Raw genomic sequence first — 26882 nt, 5'->3', positions numbered from 1 at the left:
TTTTATAACATCATCCATAATAATGACAACAAAGAGAAGTGGTGATAGACAACTTCCTTGCTGGAATGCGCTCTTGGTTTCAAAACAACTTTACCTGTCTCCTGGAATTTGCACACAGTTTCGCAATATAGTTGTTAACCATTAAATAGATGGAAGGAATACTGTGAGGATCTCTACAAGGGAGAAACAGTACAACCAGCGATGATCATCTGCCATGGATTTAAAATGGAACCAGACATCCTACCTCAAAGGACGGAACGGGCAACTGCATTGTTAAGGTATGACCTAAAACAGACATCATCACATAGTTGCTCTAGGGAGCCGGTGTTACTTGCTCTGCTCTGGACCGGTTGTTTGTCACGTGACAAGAGAGCACGGAGAGACGGGTTGCATACCGTGGCCATACTGTACTTGCCGCTCGGAAATATTACCATATGTAGAACAGCAATAATAATAATAATAATCATCATCATCATCATCATCATCATTTGGAGCATGGATCATGTGAGACGAACAGGACACAGATTAAAGAGTATAACAGCACAAGAAAATTATTCATTGCCAGAGGAAATATACAGGAGTGTGCAATATTTCCTGAATAAATACTCTGAAGCTTTGGGACACGTACATTTACTGAAAGAAAATACAATGTATGTGATTTGTACATATTCTTTGCACCGAGCTCGATAGCTGCAGTCGCTTAAGTGCGGCCAGTATCCAGTATTCGGGAGATCGTGGGTTCGAACCCCACTGTCGGCAGCCCTGAAGATGGTTTTCCGTGGTTTCCCATTTTCACACCAGGCAAATGCTGGGGCTGTACCTTAATTAAGGCCACGGCCGCTTCCTTCCCACTCCTAGCCCCTTCCTCCCTCATCGTCGCCATAAGACCTATCCGTGTCGGTGCGACGTAAAGCAAATAACAAAAAAAAAAAAAAAAAAACATATTCTTTGCACTCTCATTAACATTTCAATCTTTGTAATAAACAAGCGAACTGAAACATATCACTGGTGTACTCCTCCTTCACGGGACCTTTGGGCTCGTTTAGATAGTATTGTATTATGTTTAGTACTATCGTTTGCATACTGGCAAGTTACAAGACACATTTCAAGTTTTCATCGGTGAGCCTACTTCTGTGTCTAGATTTACAAATCTTCATTAATGAAAACATCTGTCCACAAAAATAAGTTGATCCGAATATACTTGCAATATGAGCATTAAATATGTACAATCTACGAAATCTCTCCCATGGAAAACGAACAAAAATTTCATTCAAACTGTTTGTGTTTGCAAACCTATCTTTCATTTGAGTATCACACTGTAAGTCAATCAGTTCTAGCTGCAGTTCTCGTCTAACAGTTTGCACATCCACTGAGAAGGGCATAGCGAACACTTGCAGATCCTTTTCTAATGCCTGAATGTCGTGAAACCTACTCTCAAAATAGTCATATAGTGACATTAAAACTTCTTTATATTCTAATGTTTTTAATGTGATTCAATATTTTATTACATATTAAACATTTTGCTGTGTTATTTTCTTGAACTATTAAATACTCTTCTTCCCAAGAACTTGTTGGCATCAATGGCCTATAATGTGCTGAACTCTCTTCCATAGTAAATGCAACATTAACAGACTAGGTTTGAACGTCATGTGGTGTGAAGGTAAAGACGGAAACACACTACTGTCACCTCTCATGAGTTCATGCGTATTGTGTCGCAACCTGTCCAGAAAGATATGCTATACCTTTGCGCCAATGGCCTGTAGTACGTACTACGGCATGCACTTCCCCTACTTGCTCGCTAAGTTGCTCTCATTCCTCGAGAGCGGGGAGCAAACTGGCTCCAAAGGAATTTCACTCTCGACTGACGATGCCTGACCTAAAAGACAATGTAACCAATTTTATACCTTGCAGTCTCATTTTAACTTTGTGGTCTTCTCTGAAGATCCAACAATATGTCTCTTAAAATAATTTTAAAAATGGTTTTTGATTTTAATGTATGCAGGTCACTTGAAGTGTACATCTTTATTATTATTATTATTATTATTATTTATTTTCCTTAAATTGTACATGTACAATTTAGGGGTGGTAGATGGAGAAAGGGCGAGCCCCACATACACGGAAGTGCCTCCATCCCCACATGTGTACATAAACTCTACTGAATATTTACATACAAACTTGTGTAGACAATTTTAAATTTACATATTTACACTACAAACACTGTACCCTTAGAATAATAATTATCTTGATTTATCCTGAAAATATTAGAGTAAGAACACCCAGCCATTTATACTCTCACTCAGACCCCTGTATACACACTCATTCACAATCACAACCACTCCCTCACGCGCACGCATACACATTCACCCACATACACCTGTACTTGCAACCATCCTTCTTGCAATTCTAATTTATACAAGTTGTATACATTGCATATAGGTTTCTATTTACATATACATTTTCTTTACTTCGCGGAGGAAGCGAGGAAGAGGAAGTAGCTTTACCTCAGATGGTATAAGGTTCCAGGTACGAGCAGCCCTTGAGTAAAACCCATTTAAATATGAGGTTGTTCTAGCGAAGGGAGGGACAAGAGTAACTCCTTGGCCTCTTTTAACAGAGCGGTAATTGAGCTGCAGGCGGTGGAAAGGGGAGAGGTGTGTGTTATCTGTCAGGGATTTCCTAAGGAAGGCTACATCTATTTGTGTACATAACGAGTTCACTGGTGGCAATGACCTGGCTGTGTTTAAGGGGATGTGTTTGTTAATTAAACGTTCTGCTCGTCGCTGGATACCTTCTAGTTTCCTCATATTTTCCGTTGTAGTTGGATGCCAGGAAGGAAGGCCATATAATAGTATGGGCTGCACAAGGGAAATATAAGCCGTTCGTAGGGCTTTACTTCTTCCTCCCGAGAGACATCTACGGACGAAACCTAGCGCCCGGTATGCCTTACACCTCACTTCCTCCACGTGTTTATTCCATTTCAGATTGTCCGTAATGTGAATACCGATCAGTCTGATGGAGTTAGAAGTCGTCAGTTGGATTCCACATAGAGTAGGTTGGTTCTGGAGTGGTTGTTTAGCTCTGCTTAGTCTTATATATTTACACTTCTTAATATTTATATACATTTTATTTACCTCACACCACAGAGCTATACTATCCAGATCCGATTGGAATTTTATAATATCATCACTGTTTTTCATGGCTCTGTAAATGACTGTCATCGACATACTGCGCCATGGTCGAATTTACACAATCCGGTAAGTCGAGAGCATAAATCGTGTACAGGAGGGGCCCTATCACACTGTCCTGAATTACTCCAGAAGTAATTGTGGTTTGGTCTGATTTGGCTCCTCCGTACACAACACATTGCGTTCGACCCACCAAAAATGACCTCAACCATGACAGCAGTTTACCCTGAATGCCGTAGTTGCTAAGTTTTAACAGAAGTCTTTGATGTGACACCTGGTCAAAAGCTTTGCTCCAGTCCAGAGTCACACAGTCTATTTGTGAGACATCAGTCTGCTCCAAAGAGAAAGTCATCAATGACTTTTGTTAGAAGTGTTGTGCAGGATTTTCCCGGAATGAAGCCGTGCTGGTTTGAGTTCAGCAGGTTTCTCTCCTTGAGAAAATCCAACATATATTTAGCAACTAGACGTTCCATACATTTACAGACCCCTGATGTTATAGAAACTTGGCGGTAATCATCTACGTTTTCCTTATCTCCCTCTTTGAAAACTGGCACTACATTGGCTTCTTTCCACTCCAATGGTACAGACCCGGTATTAATGGAATGGTTGAAGAGAGCGCAAAGCGAGGGCGCCAAGGCGACTGCACAATTCTTGAGAATTCTTGCTGGCACTCGGTCCGGCCCGGTCGCGGCATGAGGTCTTGTTTTCAGAAGGCTCTCCTTTACTTCATTCGTTGAGAAATACAGGTTGGTTAGAGGGAAGAGAGGGGTAGATGTTGTCCTTGAATATAGTATGTTCTCTTCCTCGGTAGGTACGGTGAAGTTACTTTTAAATTTCCTGTTGAAGGTGTCTGCAATTTCTTGTGGTATGGAGACTGCCATACCGTTATGTTTAAATAGAGATGGAGCTCTGTTGCAACCTTTACTTCTGAGAAGAGCCCAGAGTTCCTTGGAGTTGGTGTTGAGACTGTGGATGTAAGAATCGTAGGAATCTCTGATAGATTGTTTAACCTTGTTCCTAGCCAGCCTGTATTTCTCCCACTCATAATCGGTTGGATTTCTTTACCAATTCTGGTACAGGCGGTCCCTTCTTCGAATTTCTCGCACTATCTCCTTGGTAATCCATGGAGATTTCCGTCTGCTGGTTATATTTACTGTTGGTGTGGTTTCTTCTACGCAATGAAAGAAAATTTTCTTCCAGTTGTTCCATATCTTGTTTATGTCAGTACTGCCGGTGAAATCTGAGGTGAGAATAGGGAGGCGGTAGGATAGTAAAGTGGATAGATCGTTCCAGTTTGTTCGGGAAAAATTATAAACTGTTCTGGTATGGAGTTTGGGGGATGGTTTTATATGGGTCAGTGTTGCGAGAATTGCCTGATGGTCACAGAATCCAGGAATAGTAATAAGAGATTGGACGGACTGTGGTATATTACTTAGGAAAAGATCAAGGGTTGAGCATGTTGTTTGCGTAATACGCATAGCTTCGAACATTAATTGATGAAGGAATAAATCATAGAAAGCGGAAAGGAATTTATTGACGAGGGGGTTATTTGGAACAGGTGCAGCATTTCTGGACCACATAATTTCTAAGTTGAAATCACCGACAATATAAATGGCATCGTAATTTTGTTGTACATGTTGCACACACTCGAGAGAGAGGATTAGTTCATCGTTCATTTCCGGCGACGACTTAGGGGCGCGATAAATTGATCCAATAAGGAATTTGCGTTTGTTGCACGTCACTTCCACCCACAGTGCTTCGACTGCTGTCTCCAGGTGATGAACTCGAGTTGGATTACATTCTGGCTTGACTGCAATTAGAACTCCCCCTGCAGAGCGGTGGGATCGGTCCTTACAGAACAATATCAGCGAGTCAGGGAACACTTCTGAGTCACTAATTTTGCTGGACAACCACGTCTCATTGACACATACGATGGTTGGGTCAAGGCTTTCAAGCGATGCGTGGATATTTTGTAACCGTCCAGGTCGCATAATACTGCGCGCATTGAAGGCAAAAAGTGATATATTTTTATTTACATATGTACATTTAATAAATAATTCTAAGTCACTGGGCATATCACTGGTAACTGTAAAGAACGAGTCTGATAACAGCGGCATTTCACTCTTCCAGCATAACCATGTACGGGAACCATTCTGTATTTTTCTGAATTCAGACACTGAGACTTATGCGCAGGTTCTATGGCCTTTTAGCGAGCAATTATTACAGTGGACAAATAATTGGTTCCTCCTACCACTATTTCCGCAAATTGTGCACTGTTGTGGACCCGGGTTTAGTTCGATGTCCCCACTTAGGGCAAGTGCCAAGCACAGCAGTGGCTGATTATCTACAGGCAGTCTGACAACACCGCTCCCGTCCCTTCGCCGGGGCCGACCTATAGCTGCCATCCCCAGACTTTCAGCACTGCACCACGTCAAACCGTTAAGAGTACATTTTTCACTCACCAATAGTTTTTCCAATAGAATTATGTTTTCCAGGTATCCAGGAGGGTTATCTGAAGCGATTGTAGCACTTTTGGAGTATTGCACTGCACTCTTTATCACCAAAAATATAATAATACTGCGCATAACACTCAGCGTCACTCCTGGACACGCCGCCATCTTAACGTGAGTTCTTCGTTTTTAACTCAAGAACAGTAGACATGTCATTTGAGAAATAGTCTCGAGTTTTTAGAAATTCATACGTTTCTTTACTATTTTTGCCCTTTAGCTGAAGATGTCTCCTACAGACAGACGAAACATGACGCTATTCTGAAAAGGAATAAAATAATTTTAAGTATTGTAAGGGTGCAATTTTTCCTCAAAATAATCTTTAACACTTGATGAAGTGAAAGTCATGTTGGCAAAATCAATGTTTAAGATGACAAAAATATCATCAACTTACCTAGCCCAAAAGCATATATTATTGAAATTAGTGTTATTCAAACTTTTGGTAAATTCTAGATTGCCTAGGTAAATTTCTGCCAAGATTCCCAAGATGTTAGAATTAAATCCTCATTAAAATAAGAATTGGTACGCTTCGCCCTTTCCTATTGGGCATCATCACCCGTATCATTACCTCAAACCATATCAGGTATCTGGTTAAAAATGATCTAAAATCTACTACAAAATTGAATACATTAAAAAACTTCCAAACCATATCAGGTACCTGGTTAAAATTGATCTAAAATCTACTACAAAACTGAATACATTAAAAAACTTCACTTAAAAAAGCCGTCACTATATGAGTAACTTTATTTAGGTACACGTGAAAATTACAATATTGATGGCCTTGGGCCATGGTCAATGTTGAATAGGAATGAAAGTTTTAAAATATTGTTGAAAAATGATGAAAGAGAGTGTAGAACAATACAAATGATTATATACAAACTAATAAGGAAATACATTCCAACACTGTGTTATTTTTCGTAATACTGGTCCTGGGCAAGTATACTTGATCTAGTCTTATTCAAAAGTAGCAAATAAGTTTTATATATATATATATTTTTAAATAGTTTGTAACTAGCCCAGAAAGACATTATACGGGAAGCCCACCCACAGAGCATCAACAATAAAACAGGATTCAATACATCCCTACTCTCACAAGTGTGCTACATATAATAGCCTAGTTGATCGCGCGTTCAAGGTCCCAATGTCGAAAGCAGACTTGAATAAAGAACTCAACATCATACGTGCGATAGCTAGGTTTAACGGTTATAATAAGAATTTTATTGAGCATATTATTAACTAATTCAGGCACCGCTCAAACAATAAAAGATAAACCCAAACCTAAATTATTTTAGACTTCCACCTTTAACCGTAATGTTTACGGTGTTACCAACATATTCAAGAAGCATAACGTTAACATTGCCTTCTGCACCAACAACAGCAACATGCATGTTTTTCACAATTCCAACTTAATTAACAAATCCAACCCTTTCACGAAGTCAGGTGTTTACAGGTTTAAGTGCAACGATTGCCGCTGCTCTTATATTGGACAAACAGGTAGGAACTTTAAGATAAGATATGCAGAACTCCTTAATGCTGTCAAATACAACAGGTTTCCCACAGTAAGTCAGCACATTCATGATTATAAACATAAATTTAATGGTATAGATTACGACGTAACAATTTTAGATACGTTGAGCAAAGGCCCCTTGTTAGACACCATGGAGATCTGCTATGTACACTTGGATCAATATTTCAATCCAAATCTGAATCTCAATGACATTTCCGAAAAGCCTAGAATTTTATTTGATGTCCTCATTTCAGTATTCAACATTGTTAAGCTCCCCGAAAACAGTTGGTTCTATCAGATTTTACGTAACAAATTATCGCACTATCCTTCCCTACCACGTCCACCTGACTCTGCCCCTTCCATCACCCCTCTCCCCCTCCCTCCCTTAACACTGTGCTATGCTCCATGTAAGCTCCAGCCTTCAGTTCCTCTCCGTTTTCCATCAAGGTGAGTCCTGTACCTAAAAATCTTTTAATATAATGCCCTCTTTTCCATCAACTTATTTTAATTCAAAAATGGTATTTCTTACACTTCAGGTCCCGCATTGGATCGAGAACTTTCTGGTTTTCATAATAAATACTTCTGTCAATACTGTAAACACGATCCACTTGCTTAACTACCTTATAACTTAATGTTTACCTTATGAAAACTGATGATACAGGCCACTACCAAGTTACATATTATCTATAGAGGAACAACGATTTACGACAGCTTTTAGATGTCAACATTTAACATTAATTCTGTTGTTTATTTATGCCATGCTCAAATCTTTTAGGCATTACACAGTGGCAAAGTCTTTTTAAACCATTTGTTAATATTTTTTCACTCCTATTTTATTGTTTGGCCATCAAGTATCTAACATGTAAATTTTGTAAAAATGATTCTTAAACACCATCATATTGTATATTTCTCCCATTTTATGTTATTTTATTAGTAATGGTTTATATTTTGTATTGTAAGATATATATCTTTGTTCATTTAATCTATTGTGGCTGATGATGATGTCCAAAGACATCGAAACCGGTCCCTAATAAAAATGTTGTAATCTTGTATTAATAACATAATTTGTATTGATATAAGGTGGATCATTTATACTCTCCTTTATTGTGTGTTAATCTTTACCAACTCTGGCAATGAAATCGCCAAGTAGTAAGAGTTTGTCTCTTGGTGGTACTTTGGTTATGGTAGTGCTCAGCAAGTTGTAGAATTGGTCATTAGCTTCTACATCAGCATCCAAGGTGGGAGCATATGGAGAGATGAGTGTCATAGATTTGGCTCCAGAGAGTTGGATTCGGAGAGTCATAATTCTTTCACTGACTACGGTTGGAGTTAGCTGAAATTCATTCACCAATGGGGTCTTCTCAGCGAATCCCACTCCATGAATGCGGTGTTCTCCCTCATCTTTTCTCTTCCAGAAGATTGTGTAGCCTGAGCTGTGTGTTACCTTCGCTGGACAGTCTGGTTTCATTTACGACAGCAATATCAATGTTCATTCGTCCAAGCTCATGGGTGACAAGCGCTGTTCTTCTCTCAAGTCAGTTATTATCTTTCAAATCAAGTAGGGTTCGAAGATTCCAGGTTCCTATAATCGAAGTTTTTGTAATCTTCGTTTTTCAACCCAGCCGGCTGAGAGTATGACTACTGATGTTTAGCCCACACTTTCTAGGGCCTTCTCCATTCAGGGTGGGCAGTGGTGATCCTAAATAGGCCTGCCCAAACACAGATGCAGGACCGAATTCCTGAGTAGTCACAGGGTCTCAGAAAGACGACCATCACACAGCTGCTGCCAACGTGCAGGTCCGAACTAGAGGCTTCCAATTTCAATCAAAAACCTGCCTCCACCATCCTTATCCCATCGCCGTTGGACTTGAGTTGAAGGGAGTGACAGCAGAAAAAAGTGCCACAAGCGGGATTTTGTTTAAGGTGGATCGCAGTTTGCAAGGAAGTGACCCACACACTATGATCTCGGAACTATACCCTGCGGCATAAATGAAGTGTGACATGCAGGTTCTAGTACCACGACTGCAACGGACTGCCGCAGACTCGAAATACCATTGAGTTGCGCCTTCACAGCCAGTCCGTCTGGCATGACCTCATCCGCCTCCGCGACCGATGAGAACCACAAAAAGAAGGTTCCTCCGTCCGTATTGCTCTTGGGCCAAAGACACAGATGATGGGTTCCAGTGTCATTTCCTATACTGAGGGGACCATCACCCCATCCAAAGGGGCTCATCCGCCCGAAGCCGTTGACCCCTATGGGGGTCGAGTTATTTACCGCCGCTCGACACTCGGCATTAGCTGTTTCTACAGCTGGTTGCCAAGCCAGCTAACCCTCCTCCTTTCCCATTCCGGACTTGGGACCGGACAATGGTGGAACATTGTTTACATATGTGACAAAATGGAGTCCACTGGTGGTGCTGAAATGAATGGTAATGAAGATTATCTAAAATTCGAGGTAAAAAAAAAAGAAGAAACTAAAGTAACTGCGATATAAATATAAAAAAGAAAGCGTGAGTGTCAGGTCAAGCATATGTCGGGGTACTCACAACACACGCCTTCGACAGAAGGCAGAAGAAATCATCCAGAAGATTGATAGACATATTAAACGATTTCCTTATACTTTTTCTCACTACAAAAGAAACCATTGTAAATGCAGGTTTTTGACAAGTGATCTAATTGTTCTAAAAATGTATACCCTTTTCACCAAAGAACATTATCCAGATGCCTTTCTTTATCTGAAATCTGGGGGTAATGAACATAAACTTAAGCGTGAGGTTACTTACGCATTTTATCTTGATTACTTTCGTACTCACTTTAATTACGGTTCTGAAATGCAAAGTTGACCATGAGAAAAATTCTACCATAAGGGAGAAGCTGGCTACAGATTTAAGAGTCCATAAATGTAAGGCAAATACTTTTACAAAGAACTTGAAAAAGCTGAGCAAGAATCACAGGCTCATGCCAATATAGAATTTTGACATTCAACAGAATATTCCATTTCTCAGTTTGGAAGTAGGTGGAAAATTCTATTCTCAGCAGTTGTGCTTACATAATTTCTGCATATACAGTTGTAAAACAAAAAAGCTGTGATGTATATGTGGCTTGAAACAGAGGCATGCAAGGGTCTTGATGAAGTTTTGTCATGCTTGTTTCACCATTTCCAAAATTACTAGAACAAAGATGTAAAAATACTAAAGTAGTTTTTTTTTGTTTTTTTTTTTTTTTCAGGTGGATGCAGGGGTCAAACAAAAATTACACAATGATCAGATTCTTGTTCACACTGGCATTCACAGGTAAATTCACCAATATTGTATACAAGATACCAAAAAGCGGTCACAGCTTCCTTCCGTGTGACTGGAAATTTGCCATTATTGAAAAATGAAACGAAAGGTAGAAAGGATGGAGATGTATGAAGGTTGGGTGCAACTTGTTGAAACAAAGTTTGAGGTTGTCAGCATGAAAGGGGACATGATACTAAATTTCACAGATCACTTACAAAGATTCTTTAAAACATCTGTAACCAAAAATAATGAGAAATTTAAGGTGAGAGAGTACAAAACATTCACATTCCAACAGTTGCACAAGTATGAAATAAGTGTCAGTAAAGGCATGTCTTCCATTGCACCAACATACATGTCTCCTTTGCTCAATAACAATGTTAACCCAGAACTCCCTTCTCAATCTGTTAAGTGTTATGATGAGCTAATACCTATTAAGTCAGAAAAGCTAAATGACTTAATGAAACTCTGTGTTTACTTAGCACCAGATACAGTTACCTTCGTCCATAACTTAAAAGAAAATACAGACACACCTAATAGTGATTAGGACTGACATAACTTCAATTATTGTAAACAATAATTTGAAATAAGTAAGAACAAGTTGGTTTATTTTTACATTTTTTTTTTACCCTATATATTTCAAGAACTCCAGTCAATATTTATAATATTTTCAGCAAAACAATAAGTGAACAGTACAATCTTCTATAACAGATATGTTGAGAAGTCCCTACTTCATCATTTGAATACATATTTTATGTTATTCCTGTAACCATGTTCAAGTATTTAAGATTTTTCTCTCTCCTGAAAAAAGTGTTGTCTTGGAGTTGGGACGTTCTTGAACTCACAAGTTCAATTAGGTCTTTCAGGAAACTTTTAAGCCCATGAAACCTATAGGTTATCATTTTGGATATATTTATCCAACTGTACTCTTACGCTGTGCCCCAAACTTGAAACTCCCAATGTGGCCGCCTCAGGGAATTTTGACAAATTTTCTAGGGATTCTGAAGTCATCAACTACTCTGGTACCGATTTTTAAGTTTCTAAGATGCCTGGAAGTGCCTCATTAATTCACATCTATTTTCATTTTTATACCTTAATTTATATAATGTACAAGGCGGATCAAATATAAACGGGAATTTGAATGTACCGCTGCTGTTAGTAATAATTCTGAGGCGGGGATATGCCAGGATGTTGGTGTGGGTGTCTAGAGAAGGGGTTTGCTCGCGTGAATGACGGTTGAGAGCTGGGCTGCTTCAGTACGCCATGAGTGAGCAAGAGGTGCACATGTCTGTTGCGCAATGCATCATTATAAAATTTCTTGCACAAGAGGGCATCAAACCCTCCAAAATTTTGAGATGGCTCTGCGCACGTTTGGTGAAGAAACACTTTTGCAGACTCAAGTATACTGTATGAGCGGAGTAAAAAATTTGTGGAAGGAAGAGAAGCTGTGGAAAATGAACCTCACGAAAGGAGACAGCGGACAAGCATCACTGCAGACTACATTGTTGCTATTCGTGACAATACTGGTGAAAATCAGCGAATAAAAATTTTGCAAATTCTTTTTAAGTTACGGAAGTGTTCAAACCATCATCCGCGATGAACTCCATTTCAGAAAATTGTCTGCAACTCCATTTCAGAAAACTGTCTGCCAGGTGGGTTCCTCGTCTCCTCAACCAGGAACAAAAATCTTTACGCCAGGAAGTTTGTCAGAGACTCCTGCGCCACTACAAGGAAGAAGGAGAGGATTTCTTGCATCGCACTGTGACTTGTGATGAAACTTGGGTGCATCATTACACCTCAGAGTCAAAGCAAACAAGCATGGAGTGGCGGCGAAGAGACAAAGCAGGTCCGGTCAAGGCCAAAATATGCCCATCTGCTGGAAAGGTGCTTGCAACCGTTTTCTGGGAGTCTGCAGGCGTTTTACTGGTGAATTTTCTTCACGAACAAAGGACAATCAATGCAACCTATTACTGTCACCGTTTGGATGAAGCAAAAGCTGCGTATTGCAACAAGCAACACCAGCAACCAATCCGAAAATCATTGTTCACCATGATAATGCAAGGCCGCATACTGCCGCTTTAATGTAGAAAAACTGGGGGAAATTTACTGGACACCTCTGGAATACTCTCAGTACAGTACAGATATCTAAAGTTAAAAACTTCATGGCCGTTTCGTATTGAACTGAGAATCACAAAAGTAATTTAATATAATGGAATCCACCTTTTCAATACACACAAAACTGTTGTACATAAATTATATTACACCATTTTTATTATTATGAAGTTACCAGTTTCAACATGTTTTCAATGTCATCATCAGCCTTTCGTAAAACCAAGCAAGAGAATAAATTCACATATAGCAACAATACACACATACTAGGTAAAATTCGTATAATGACACATTTAAAATAGTTCATATAAAATATCTGAGGATTGCTACACGTTGGCGGCGTAATAGTCTTGTACTGTTTTGGTACATGAGTTGAGGCACTTTTTGTAAAGTTGTGCTTTGGTATGATAAAACTTTATGAACACATTAAAATCTTGGTAAGGATCTAATTCATAGAGAAATGCAGCACTGAGGAATAATCTGAGCACTGTTCGTGGCATAATCTTCTTATCTTAAAGTTGTACTATGCGCGTCGAAAGGTGGTTTTTAAAGTACATGTAGGTCCTAGGATGATATGTAGGACCGAGGTTCCTCAGTTCAAGCGGAACGTGAAACCTAGACAAAACAGAGAGCTGATTTTAATGGTGTTCTATAAAGGGCAAGTCAAATGAAGCAAAGGTATAGAGAATTAAAGTGCGAGACTCACTTTGCCGCAGCGTGCCAGGAAGCTTACTCTATGGAGAGGAGTTGACAACTGGAGCAGGTTTGCGGGTAGAGGTAGTTGGGAGAGGGGGGGAAAGGAAGGGAGGGGCTTGGAGAGGAACCACCTACAGGGGAGGTGTTGGGGGCGGGTCTGGAGTGCTATGCGGTGGGGACGTATAGCAAGGTAGGGTGTTATGTAATGCGTGGAAGATCGAACGCTTTCTCGTAAACTTAACATCTTTAAGAACCGTAATAAGAAAGTCGTAAAGGACCTTGGGCTTCTCAAAAATTTCATTTAAGTTTAAATTGGGGTTGAAAAACTGATCGAGGTGTATGAAGCAATTTTCGGTGACATCTAGGAGAGGGCCTTTTCCTAAGGTCCTGGGAATCTCCAAGTCTTGGTCTATGGTGGTAAAAGTATGTTTCGCATCATGCATATGTTGGCCCACTGCTGAAAACCTATTGTATTTAATAGCATTGACATGATTTTGAAGTTTCATCTGGTCTGTCCTATGTACGAGGAATTGCAGTTATTGCAATTAAAATGGTATACCCCTGACCTCAAGGAGGTGTTATTTTTATTTATTGTGTTATAGTTGTGTATTATTTCAACATTCCTATTGTTGGTACAAAAGGATATCTTGATATTATGTTTCTTAAAGATGTTGGTGACACTGTAAAGGCTGAAATTAGAGACATAAGCAACCTAAAGCTATTCAGAAGAATGTGCTGGAAATTTTACCTACACTCAGATTAATTTACTCTTAGAAGCACCCTTAAATTTTAGATTATTAAGTTAAATGAATAAAATGTCAATGTAAGGTTAGAAACTTTATAGTTTATATTTTTCTAGATATAGCTCTAATAATAGTAAATATTATAAATTAATTTTAAAATGTTAAAATGATTTTTATGATGCTTTACAATTCACATTAACTTTAAATTATAATTAACTTATTTTTAATTTTAAGTAATTATAATGTTCAGTACATTATGTTTATGCAGGTGCATAATTATATGGTCAGGCTTCATAGCCTGAGCCCCGCCACGTACAGAAAGACATTTATAAATAAATAAATATGTAATAGGGTTGGGGTTTTTTTTCTAACGTATTTAGTCGATGCTTGAATTTATTTATTATTCTTTCTATGAAACAGTCTTTATATCCACTGAATTTAGAATGGAATGGATGGTGTCTAATTCTTTCTTTAAGTTTGTTTTTGACATTGGTATTTTAAATGCGCAGTCGACCATGCTGTTATAAGTAGCACATTTTTGTGTGCAAGGATGTGTGGAATCATGTCTTATGGTTGTAGCAGTTTGTATGGGTTTTCTATATATACTGTATGTTAGGGAGGATGGGAGCCTGCTTATCATGAGGTCTAGAAAGTTAATTTGTTTGTTGGATTCTGACTCAAGGGTGAATTTAATATCTGGATCTATATTGTTGAGGTTGTCAAGAGTAGAGGTAGCACTAGTAGTCCTATCGTCTAGTATAACCAAAGTATAATCGATGTATCTATACCAAAATAGAATATTAGAAAAAGTATCATCGTTGTCAATTATTGTATGTTCTAAGAAATCTAGATATATTTCCGCTAAGATCCCCGAAGCTGGTGACCCCATTGCCAGTCCATCCTGTTGATATATGATGCTGTCAAAAATAAAGAAGTTATTATTGATTACTAATTTGAGGACCTTCATGAAATCTTGGATCTCAAGTTTGCTTAGGGAACTGTGTGTATTCAGATTTCTTTCAAAGATGGGAATTAATTTTTTGGTGTTAATACTTGGATACATATTAGTAATGTCGAACGAGTGGACGGAATAATGGGGTTGTATTTCAAAATTATCTAATTTCTTGATCAGCACTATAGTGTTTTTTTTACAGATTTGACAAAAACCTGTAGTTGTTCTTTAAGAATTTCTGAATGAAGTGAGAAAGTTTATAAAGCGGGCTAGGCCTATAGTTAATAATAGGGCAGATGGGGGCACCGGCCTTGTGGATCTTAGGGAATGCTTTTGCAGTGGGCAGACCCGGATTCATGTAGTAAAGTTTTGCTTTTTCCTGATCAGTGAAGAGAAACAAGGAGTTTTTTAGAATTTGTTTTTAAACGACATTGGATTTGCTGGGTAGGATCTTTCTTCACTATAGAAAAGGAACTATTGTTAAAGAAGTCTTTTGTTTTATTTATGTACTCGTCTTTGTCCATAATGACAGTCGTATTCCCTTTGTCCGCTTTAGTGATGAGGTTATAATCCTTGATTTTTTTTTTAAACTCAAGGACCTCTTCCTGTTCAACGAAAGAATTATTATTATTATTATTATTATTATTATTAGGGGTTGTCATTTTATTTTCGGAGGTATATATTTTACTCAATTTCCTTTTTACGTCTAGTCTTACTTCCTCTTGTAAATCTAAAGGCATTTTATTAATGGTAACTTCTGATTCTATGACTAAGTTGGAAGCTATGTTAACTTTATTAAAATTGGGCCAGTTGTGTTTAGGGCCTTTTGCAAGGATTGCGTTTTCTTCATCATTTAGTTGTGTTTTTTATAAGTTAACTACCGGGGGATGAAGCTGATCAATGAAGTTGTAGGGATCAAGGATTTTTTGGTTACTCTTGCAATGTCGTGATTATATGCTGAGTTATTTTTGAGTGTATTAAGTTTCCTCTCAGGAGTAAGTTGTTTTTTAGATAAGACCTCAAATAATCTGTTATTAACTTGGGCCTGAAACAAGTTCCATTGAGCGCCGTTAAGCAAGCAAGCTGCTTCAAGGTGAGTCTCGTAAAGTCGGTTGTTTAAAAATGATTTCTTCTTGTACAAGAGCTTAATTTCATTTTAGCCAGATTTTGTTGACTTTGATTTGAGTCTTCCAATGTTGGGGACTATTCCGATGTTTTTTTTTAAATGTTAGTTTTAAGGAAATTTAGTGTTAAATTGTGTATTATACATTGCTTAAGAAAATCTATATCCTTGCCCAATTTTGCGACCTTGATTTTAAGTCCCATGTAATGATGGGCCTTTGATTTTCCCTGGTAAGCTATGTCATCTTTACAAAAAGTGCCTCAACTCATGTAGCAAAACAATACAAGACTATTACGCCGCCAACGCGTAGCAATCCTCAGATATTTGATATGAACTACTTTAAATGTGTCATTATACGAATTTTACCTAGTATGTGTGTATTGTTGCTATATGTGAATATATTCTCTTGCTTGGTTTTACGAAAGGCTGATGATGACATTGAAAACATGTCGAAACCGGTACCTTCATAAAAATAAAAATGTTATAATATAATTTATGTGCAACAGTTTTGTATGTATTGAGAAGGTGGATTCCAGTACAGATTTACCGCCCTGCAACTAGCATATGTTTGGACCACTCAAAAAAGACCTAGGAGGACAGCGGTTCAATGATGATGCAAGTGTAGAAGAGTTTGTGCACAACTGGCTCTGCACACGCCCCTCTTCTTTCTATCAGGACGGTATCAAAAATTTACCAATCCGATAGAGAAAATGTGCATCGAACACAGGTCACTATGTAGAAAAGTGTTCCATATATGTGATTTTCTTTTGGTAGATGCAATAAATTTTAAAAAATAATTCCCGTTTATATTTGATCTACCCAATACATTCAGTACAGTATACGTATAGCTTGCTCCAAACCAACTTCCATTTATTAATATACATTACATTTCACCACCTTCCCCGGGGGTTCTAGGGGCGTCTTTCGCCCACAGTATTTTTTCCAGATAGCAGGTAATATTTGTACGCCCCCAACCCCAAAGGGGGCCAAATTTGTACTTTAAAAACATTTGGAGTGTCACTATTCATCTCAGCAACCCCAAAACGTATGGATTCAACACTATTATTCGATTAGTTTTTATGTATCACTCCCCACTCGCTCCCCACACCAAAGGGGGTGGAAGTTGGACTTTTAAAAAATCCAGAGTGTAACTATTCATCTCAGCGAACCTAAAAACTATACATTTGATATTATTTTCAATTATCTGTATATATCACCTCCCTCCTACCTAACTGCTAAGGCTCCTTTCACACGGTCCACTTGCTTTCCACGCCACGCCACTCCACTCCACTCCACTTCTCAGACACTTGCCGTCCACTTCCGTCAACTTACCGGCAACTTCTCGTCCCCACCTCATATTTCCGTCTCGGTTTGAATCTGGTCCATGGACGCGCACATTATCCTTGGGATTTTTATTCTTCCGAAAAGAAGGTTGAGGTGAAAGAACAGTACTAAGGTTCATTGGGTCCATCGCCTAGAACGAGGAACTCATCGTTCTTCTAGATGAACGTACCAATGATCTAAAAATGTTCCTTAATTACTTTCGTATGAGTGGGAATTTGTTTGAATTGTTGTCAATCCTTGAAGCAAGTTTACAGCGTCAGGGCACGAACATGAGAAAATGTATTCCGCCGATATTTTGAAACAAAAACTTCAAACTTGTGACGCACACAATGCTGACCGTTTGAACGACTGATTTAGTGAGCTACCAGTATGGCCTTGCTACCTACACCTACCTTCTGTAAATAAAACTGGTAGTTCTCACGAATAAGATTTTTTTTTTACAAGTTGCTGTACGTCGCACCGACACAGATAGGTCTTATGGCCACGATGGGACAGGAAAGGGTTAGGAGTGGGAAGGAAGGGGCCGTGGCCTTAATTAAGGTACAGTCCCAGCATTTGCCTGGTTTGAAAATGGGAAACCACGGAAACCATCTTCAGGGCTGCCGACAGTTGGGTTCGAACCCACTATCTCCCGAATACTGGATAATGGCGGCACATAAGCGACTGAGGCTATCGTGTTCGGTCCGAATAAGAAAATGTTATTATGTAATTTAATTGGAAGCAGTTCTTTTGAAATGAAGACTGCTAAAAAGCCTTGATTAATTATTTTTCAATGACCCATGTAATTGGAATATCGAAAATTGTTAACATATAACACATACAGCCTATTACTGTAGATATCAACTTCTCTCTCTTTGGAGTTGTCCAGTTCGGCAGAAAGTGGAATCCCTTCATGGGAAACTTCATTCCACATTTGAAGCCTTTTATTTTATTTGAAGAGTCTGTCGTTCGTTAATCCCACTGACAAGGCCGATTTTGTATTTCTATTATTAACTTTTCAGTATCTATGAATGGAACCGACATTTTGAAACGAAATCTTCGAACTTGTAGCTCATATGTTGACTGTCTGAACGAGCTAATCTGATTCAGTGACGAGTGAGCTTCCGGTCGCCCAGTGTGGAAGACACTTCAGGCCGGTCGACAGCAGCCTGCTGTTGACGAGAGTGGACGGAGGTTGCGCCACACGAAGTGTCTCGTGTGAACGCTACCGGCCTTTTACCACACCTCTGGTGGAGTGGAGTGGAGTGGCGTGGCAAGCAGTGGATCGTGTGAAAGGGCCCTAAGAGATAAGAAAATCTTGAGTGTCACTGATCATCTCAACGACCCCGTAAACTATGGATTTAGCACTATTTTCAAGTATTTTTATATATCACTCCCCCCCGCACACCCCCTCCCCAAAGGGGAGCTGACCTTCGACTTTAAAAACTCAAACTGTCACTATTAATCCCATCGGCACTGAAAACTGTGTAATTGACACTATTTTCGATTAATTTTATATGTAACTCCCCCTGAACCCCCATCCCTAAGGGTGCTAGGGATGGCTTACCCCCACAGTGCTCGTCTCAAGATAGTAAGTTATATGTGTACCAAGTTTGGTTGATATTGCACCAGTGGTTTAGGAGGAGATATGTCATTTGCATACATACCTACATACATATATATATATATATATAAAACGACATTTACAATAAGATACAAAACTTGAAAACTAGAAAATCAGCTGGAATTGATAACATTTCTGGGGATATACTGAAGACAATGGGTTGGGATATACTACCATATCTGAAGTACTTGTTTGATTATTGTTTGCATGAAGCAGCTATACCAAATGAATGGAGAGTTGCTATAGTAACCCCTGTGTATAAAGGAAAGGGTAATAGACATAAGATGAAAATTATAGGCCTGTCAGTTTGACATGCATTGCATGTAAGCTTAGGGAAAGCATTCATTCTGATTATATGAGACATATTTGCAAAATTAATAACTGGTTTGATAGAAGGCAGTTCGGGTTTAGGAAAGGTTATTCCACTGAATCTCAACTTGTAGGATTCCAGCAAGATATGGCAGATATGTTGGATTCAGGAGGTCAAATGGACAGGATCGCGATTGACCTGTCTTAGGCATTTGATAGGGTGGCTCATGGGAGACTACTGGCAAAAATTAGTCCAAATGGACTAAACAAAAGAGTGACTGAATGGGTGGATATATTTCTAGAAAACAGAACTCAGAGAATTAGAGTAGGCGAAGCTTTATCTGACGCTGTAATAATTAAGAGGGGAATTCCTCAAGTAGTATTATTGGACCTTTATATATTCTTATATGTATAAACGGTATGAGTAAAGAACTGGAACTAGAGATAAGGCATTTTGCGGATGATGTTATTCTGTATAGAGTAATAAGTTATAAGATTGTGAGCAACTGCAAAATGACCTCGATAATGTGAGATGGACAGTAAGCGATGGTATGATGATTAACGGGTTAAAAGTCAGGTTGTGAGTTTCATAAATAGGAAAAGTCCTCTCAGTTTTAATTACTGCGTTGATGGGGGTGAAAGTTCCTTATGGGAATCATTGTAAGTACCTAGGTGTTAATATAAGGAAAGATCTTCACTGAGGTAATCACATAAATGGGATTGCTGTGTTTTCCCCAGAAATTTTCGTCAGCCGGGTGGCAGGAATGAGTAGCCGGGCAGAGAATACTAAGTCAAAAATTAATGTGACAAAATTTCAATTTATTTCCCTCAGGGCATTAACAATAATATCACACAGGTAAAAAAAATTGCAAAATTGAACTATTTTAGTGTTTTTCATGAAAAATACACAACAAAGTAATTTGAACTTCTAAGTGTTCTACTGCTCGTTCACAATCATGTAACACCGGGGCTCACCACTCGGTTGCTGTGGAGTGCCATGCGGGTTTGTGACATCTTGCAGAATCGAGTGCTCGCATGGGATTCCTCACTAATGCAGACACCGCTCACGCACAACACAACGTGATAGTCAAGTTAAACATTTAATCTCTGATATAAATGATGCAATTATGCAGACAATAATGAATATTTATCATTAAATAAACAGATTTACAGTAATTACATTTTAATTTGGAACATCCAATGACACAAATATATAATAATATCATGTAGGTAGCACATATCTAGGTCATGTTAGCCGGGCAGTCTCTGAAAATGGCAGGGCGGTGCGCCCATTACAAAGGTCCTAGGGAGAACACTGGATTGTAAATAAAGTCTACAGATCTCTGTACATGGTTATGAGGGTATTTAGGGGTTGTAGTAAGGATGTAAAGGAGAGGGCATATAAGTCTCTGGTAAGACCCCAACTTAGGTGTGGTTCCAGTGTATGGGACCCTCGCCAGGATTACTTGATTCAAGAACTGGAAAAATCCACAGAAAAGCAGCTCGATTTGTTCTGGGTGATTTCTGACAAAAGAGTAGTGAGCCACACCCCCTCCCTTACTGACAATCTACGTCACCATAAAACACACACGTCAGGAGATTCGAGACGTGGACCGTGACCAGGAAAGGCCAAAGACACAGCCCTGAACTGGAAACGACCCTCATTTCAATGCAGAACAGGAACAATACTAGGGCTACTAGCAATAAAATTCAAACTAAATTTAAATGAGGGTTTATTGATATAATAAAATTCAAAAACAGAAACAAGAAATTAAGCCAGCAATTAAAAGAAAGGATACGTACATGTGCAGAATTCATCCAATTGGAGTCCTAACATTAATGCCTGAGCACAGCTTTTCAAACACCAAGCTTAAATTATTCATACGACGGGCTCACTGTCCCAATTGCAATCTCGCTACATAATGTGGTAATGTGAATACAATCCACACGGATCAACTCGGTCGTTCCTTCCACGAGATTAATAAAATTCTTTACATACGCGTCTATTTAACTTCCACATTGTCTCAACAATTACCACAGATCAAAGTTCCAGCACAGCATGGAGAAGGAAAAAACCCAGAGAAGGTAAAATAAAATGTGAAAGATCACAACATAGCATAGTGAGAAACATCTCTGGACAAAAGAAACAATATTCAAACCCAAAGAGAAACACAGGCATGCGCATAGCCTGAATATAAAAAAATAAACATGGCGGCCTCATGGGCAAGCAAACGGCCATGACGGAGACCAAGGCAAAATAAATATCACTGTACCGGCAACAAGCATGAGGCTCAGAAACAAAGTCAAAAATATAAATTGAGCTGACCGATACGTGTGGTAATGTGAATACAATCCACACGGATCAACTCGGTCCTTCTTTCCGCGAGATTAATAAAATTCTTTACATACGCGACTATTTAACTTCCACATTGTCTCAACAATTACCACAGATCAAAGTTCGCACACAGCAAGGAGAAGAAAAAGAAACCAGAGAAGGTAAAATAAAATGTGAAAGATCACAACATAGCATAGTGAGAAACATCTCTGGACCAAAGAAACAATATTCAAACCCAAAGAGAAACACAGGCATGTGCATAGCCTGAATATAAGAAAACAAACATGGCGGCCTCGTGGGCAAGCAAACGGCCATGACGGAGACCAAGGCAAAATAAATATCACTGTACCGGCAATAAGCATGAGGCTCAGAAACAAAGTCAAAAATATAAACTGAGCTGACCGATACGTCATCCTTCCTCTCCTTCCACTCACCAACACACACCCAAACATTTAGACATTGCCAGCATAGGCAAACAATATGAGCAGTTGCTCCAGTTAATAAGTTGAACACCAACTCATATAGTATGACTCTCATGGTCACAAACAAAGGTCTCACATGTCAGAGATAGCGTGCACAGTGCAGACAATTAGTAGTAGGATAATAGGGACCCAGTGGTCATGCATAAACCCATCAGCTTACGCACTTCGTACGGCACAAATGGATCTTCACGTCGACACGCAGGGCGTACATTCATTCGATGGTAAAATACTTTACAATGTAGTGCACGTAAATAAAATCCATCAGAGACCCAGCTATGAACACATCACAATCACGTCAACAACAGACACACAGCCCATTCTCGCTGGAGAGCAGAAGGATGCATATCAATCGGCCATCATTAAAAGAGGCGAATGGCAAAACAGAACCGTAGAAATAATATTAATACAAGAATAACCATACCTGTAATATCAATAATCAAAATAACAAGAAGGATGGTAGTATGGATCAAGTGTAAATCTATTAAAAACCCATTTATGGCATAAAAACGCCACTCCAATCTGCGTGGGATCCATGTTTATATTCCACACACATAACAATGCAAAGATTCGCTCCAAAGAGATAAAACAACAGTCTCACCGAAAGAATGATCTTCCGTGCTCATGACCGAGGGAGCTGCCCTCTCTGGTACAATCATGGAAACACTTAACTCAATCGAGGTGAGGCCGATACAAGCCCTTTGCAATATGGGAAACATCATTTTTATGAACATGCCATTTTAGCATGGCTCAGAAGCGTTACAAGAATGTTGCAAAGTTTGGGCTGGGAAAACTTTGGAGAAAGGAGATGAGCTGCTCGACTAAGTGGTATGTTATGGATATAGATTCCTTTAGGGAACCGGAATTATTTGTCCCAAATTAGTAAATTTATAATACCAATATAATGAGTCTGTTATTGGACATAATAAATTTTCAGGCTAACTCATTTCTGTTGCCAGCGTTTTGCCCCAATGAGCTAATTTGGGCTCGTCAGTTGGTAAATAGCACAACTACAAAGACGCATGGCTAGTGCATACCGTGGAGGCCACTGTGTAGGCTATTTGAAGATACCGGCAGTGCCAATGCACGATGAGAGACTTAGTCTCTTTTGCAAAAGTTGAAGCTTGCCAGACTATCAGATGATATGAATATACTGTAGATTCCCTTAGGGAACCTGAATTATTTGTCCTGAATGAGTAAATTTATTATACCAATATAATGGGTCTGTTATTGGACATTATGAATTTTCAGGCTAACTCATTCCTGTTGCCAGCTTTTCACCCCAGTGTGCTAATTTGGGCTCGAGTGTTGGTAAATAGCATACCTCCCAAGACGCATTATATTGGTATTATAAATTTACTCACTCGGAACAAATAATTCACGTTCCCTAAGGGAATCTATATCCATATCATTTGATAGCCTGGCAAGCTTCAACTTTTGCAAAAGAGATAAAGTCTCTCATAGTGCACTGGCACTGCCGGTAGCTTCAAATAGCCTATGCAGTGGCCTCCACAGTAGGCACTAGCCATGCGTCTTGGTAGGTGTGCTATTTACCAACTGATGAGCCCAAATTAGCACACTGGGGCAAAACGCTAGCAACAATAACAGACCCATTATACTGGTATTAAGTGGTAAGTTCCGAGCTGTCAGTGGAGATGGCATGGAATGACATTAATAGACGAATAAGTTTGAGTGGTGACTTCAAAATCAAAGCAGCTTCTATGGTGCAGTTATTGAGGAATTTGCCCATAAAGAAGACAGGAGGATTCCACTGCAGTAAAATGAAAGAGGTAAGCTTTATTATTGTCTTGATACTTCACCATGCTACTGTTCATGCCATTACCTACCTCCTATGACATGAACGAAGGGTTGACTTGTGGGAGAGACTGGTTCTACACATGACTATTAAAAACAGACTGGAAGGATATAATTACAAACAACAAGCTTGTTAAGAGCATTGGGTGTAAGAGAGAGATCATCCTTTCAATAAAAATAAAAAAGAAGAAATAGGTTTGCTTGTTGGACACCTACTGAGATGAGATAACCTGTTGCTAACAGTATTGGAAGGATGGACAGAAGGGAGAAGAGGAAGTGGTCATCCAAGACTGACATTCTTTGATATATCATCATCATCATCATCATCAATCAATACTGATCTGCATTTAGGGCAGTCGCCCAGGTGGCAGATTCCCTATCTGTTGCTTTCCTAGCCTTTTCCTAAATGATTTCAAAGAAATTGGAAATTTATTGAACATCTCCCTTGGTAAGTTATTCCAATCCCTAACTCCCCTTCCTATAAATGAATATTTGCCCCAGTTTGTCCTCTTGAATTCCAACTATCTTCATATTGTGATCTTTCCTACTTTTATAAACGCCATTCAAACCTATTCGTCTACTAATGTCATTCCACGCCATCTCTCCGCTGACAGCTCGGAACGTACCACTTAGTCGAGCAGCTCTTCTTCTTTTTCTCAATTCTTCCCAACCCAAACATTGCAACATTTTTGTAACGCTACTCTTTTGTCGGAAATCACCCAAAACAAATCGAGCTGCTTTTCTTTGGATTTTTTCCAGTTCTTGAATCAGGTAATCCTGGTGAGGGTCCCATACACTGGAACCATACTCTAGTTGGGGTCTTACCAGAGACTTATATGCCCTCTCCTTTACATCCTTACTACAACCCGTAAACACCCTCATAACCATGTGCAGAGATCTGTACCCTTTATTTACAATCCCATTTATGTGATTACCCCAATGAAGATCTTTCCTTATATTAACACCTAGATACTTACAGTGATCCCCAAAAGGAACTTTCACCCCATCGACGCAGTAATTAAAACTGAGAGGACTTTTCCTATTTGTGAAACTCACTAACTGACTTTTAACCCCGTTTATCAACATACCATTGCCTGCTGTCCATCTCACAACATTTTCGAGGTCACGTTGCAGTTGCTCACAATCTTGTAACTTATTTATCACTCTATAGAGAATAACATCATCCGCAAAAAGCCTTACCTCCGATTCCACTCCTTTACTCATATCATTTATATATATAAGAAAACAAAGGTCCGATAATACTGCCTTGAGGAATTCCCCTCTTAATTATTACAGGGTCAGATGAAGCTTTACCTACCCTTATTCTCTGAGATCTATTTTCTAGAAATATAGCAACCCATTCAGTCACTCTTTTGTCTAGTCCAATTGCACTCATTTTTGCCAGTAGTCTCCCATGATCCACCTTATCAAATGCTTTAGACAGGTCAATCGCGATACAGTCCATTTGACCTCCAGAATCCAAGATATCTGCTATATCTTGCTGCAATCCTACAAGTTGAGCTTCAGTGGAATAACCTTTCCTAAAACCGAATTGCCTTCTATCGAACCAGTTATTAATTTCACAAACATGTCTAATATAATCAGAAAGAATGCCTTCCCAAAGCTTACATACAATGCATGTCAAACTTACTGGGCTGTAATTTTCAGCTTTATGTCTATCACCCTTCCCTTTATACACAGGGGCTACTATAGCAACTCTCCATTCATCTGGTATAGCTCCTCCGACCAAACAATAATCAAATAAGTACTTCAGATATGGTACTATATCCCAACCCATTGTCTTTAGTATATCCCCAGAAATCTGATCAATTCCAGCTGCTTTTCTAGTTTTCAACTTTTGTATCTTATTGTAAATGTCATTGTTATCATATGTAAATTTTATTACTTCTTTAGCCTTAGTCTCCTCCTCTATCTCGACATTATCCTTGTAACCAACAATCTTTACATACTGCTGACTGAATACTTCTGCCTTTTGAAGATCCTCACATACACACTCCCCTTGTTCATTAATTATTCCTGGAATGTCCTTCTTGGAACCTGTTTCTGCCTTAAAATACCTATACATACCCTTCCATTTTTCACTAAAATTCGTATGACTGCCAATTATGCTTGCCATCATGTTATCCTTAGCTGCCTTCTTTGCTAGATTCAATTTTCTAGTAAGTTCCTTCAATTTCTCCTTACTTCCACAGCCATTTCTAACTCTTATTTCTTTCCAGTCTGCACCTCCTTCTTAGTCTCTTTATTTCTCTATAAGTTCCTTCAATTTCTCCTTACTTCCACAGCCATTTCTAACTATTTCTTTCCAGTCTGCACCTCCTTCTTAGTCTCTTTATTTCTCTATTATAATAAGGTGGGTCTTTACCATTCCTTACCACCCTTAATGGTACAAACCTGTTTTCGCATTCCTCATAATCAAGAAGGCAACCAGCTGAAACTCTTACAAAGAGGAAGTGAAATAACTGGCTCAAGAAAGAAAGGGAAAGTTGTTACCAATCAATCAAAACAATGAGAACTCGAGATAGAGAGAGAGAAGTTTTAAATAAGAAAGGCTATTACTGTCCTATACAAGATATAAACATATATTTGAGTTTTATCCTGATCTTTCAATATTATTATTTTCAATATAACACAAAGCTTTTTTACAAGTTGTTTTACGTTGCACCGGGCATAGATAAATCTTCTCAACGATGGGATAGTATAGGGCTAGGAGTGGGAAGGAAGTGCCTGTGCCTTCATTAGGGTACAGCCCTAGGGTTGCCATAATCTCGAAATCCAAAACCAGGGCAAAACTTTCGATCAGCGTTATTGATGAAAGGAAATGGAAATATGAGGAATAAGGAGTCCTCATGCCCCTAAGCTAAGGGAAATGTGCA

General features: G+C 39.0%; 1 protein-coding gene across 3 annotated transcripts in view; it reads right to left on the bottom strand.

The window, feature by feature from the left end:
- Positions 1–26882, bottom strand: part of LOC136876421 (putative 3-methyladenine DNA glycosylase) — a 98169-nt gene that overhangs the window by 6135 nt on the left and 65152 nt on the right. The gene's annotated exons all lie outside the window — the stretch shown is intronic.

This window comes from Anabrus simplex, chromosome 6, assembly GCF_040414725.1.
Source record: "Anabrus simplex isolate iqAnaSimp1 chromosome 6, ASM4041472v1, whole genome shotgun sequence".
NCBI lineage: Eukaryota > Metazoa > Arthropoda > Insecta > Orthoptera > Tettigoniidae > Anabrus > Anabrus simplex.
This window is presented reverse-complemented; position numbering and strand designations above follow the sequence as displayed.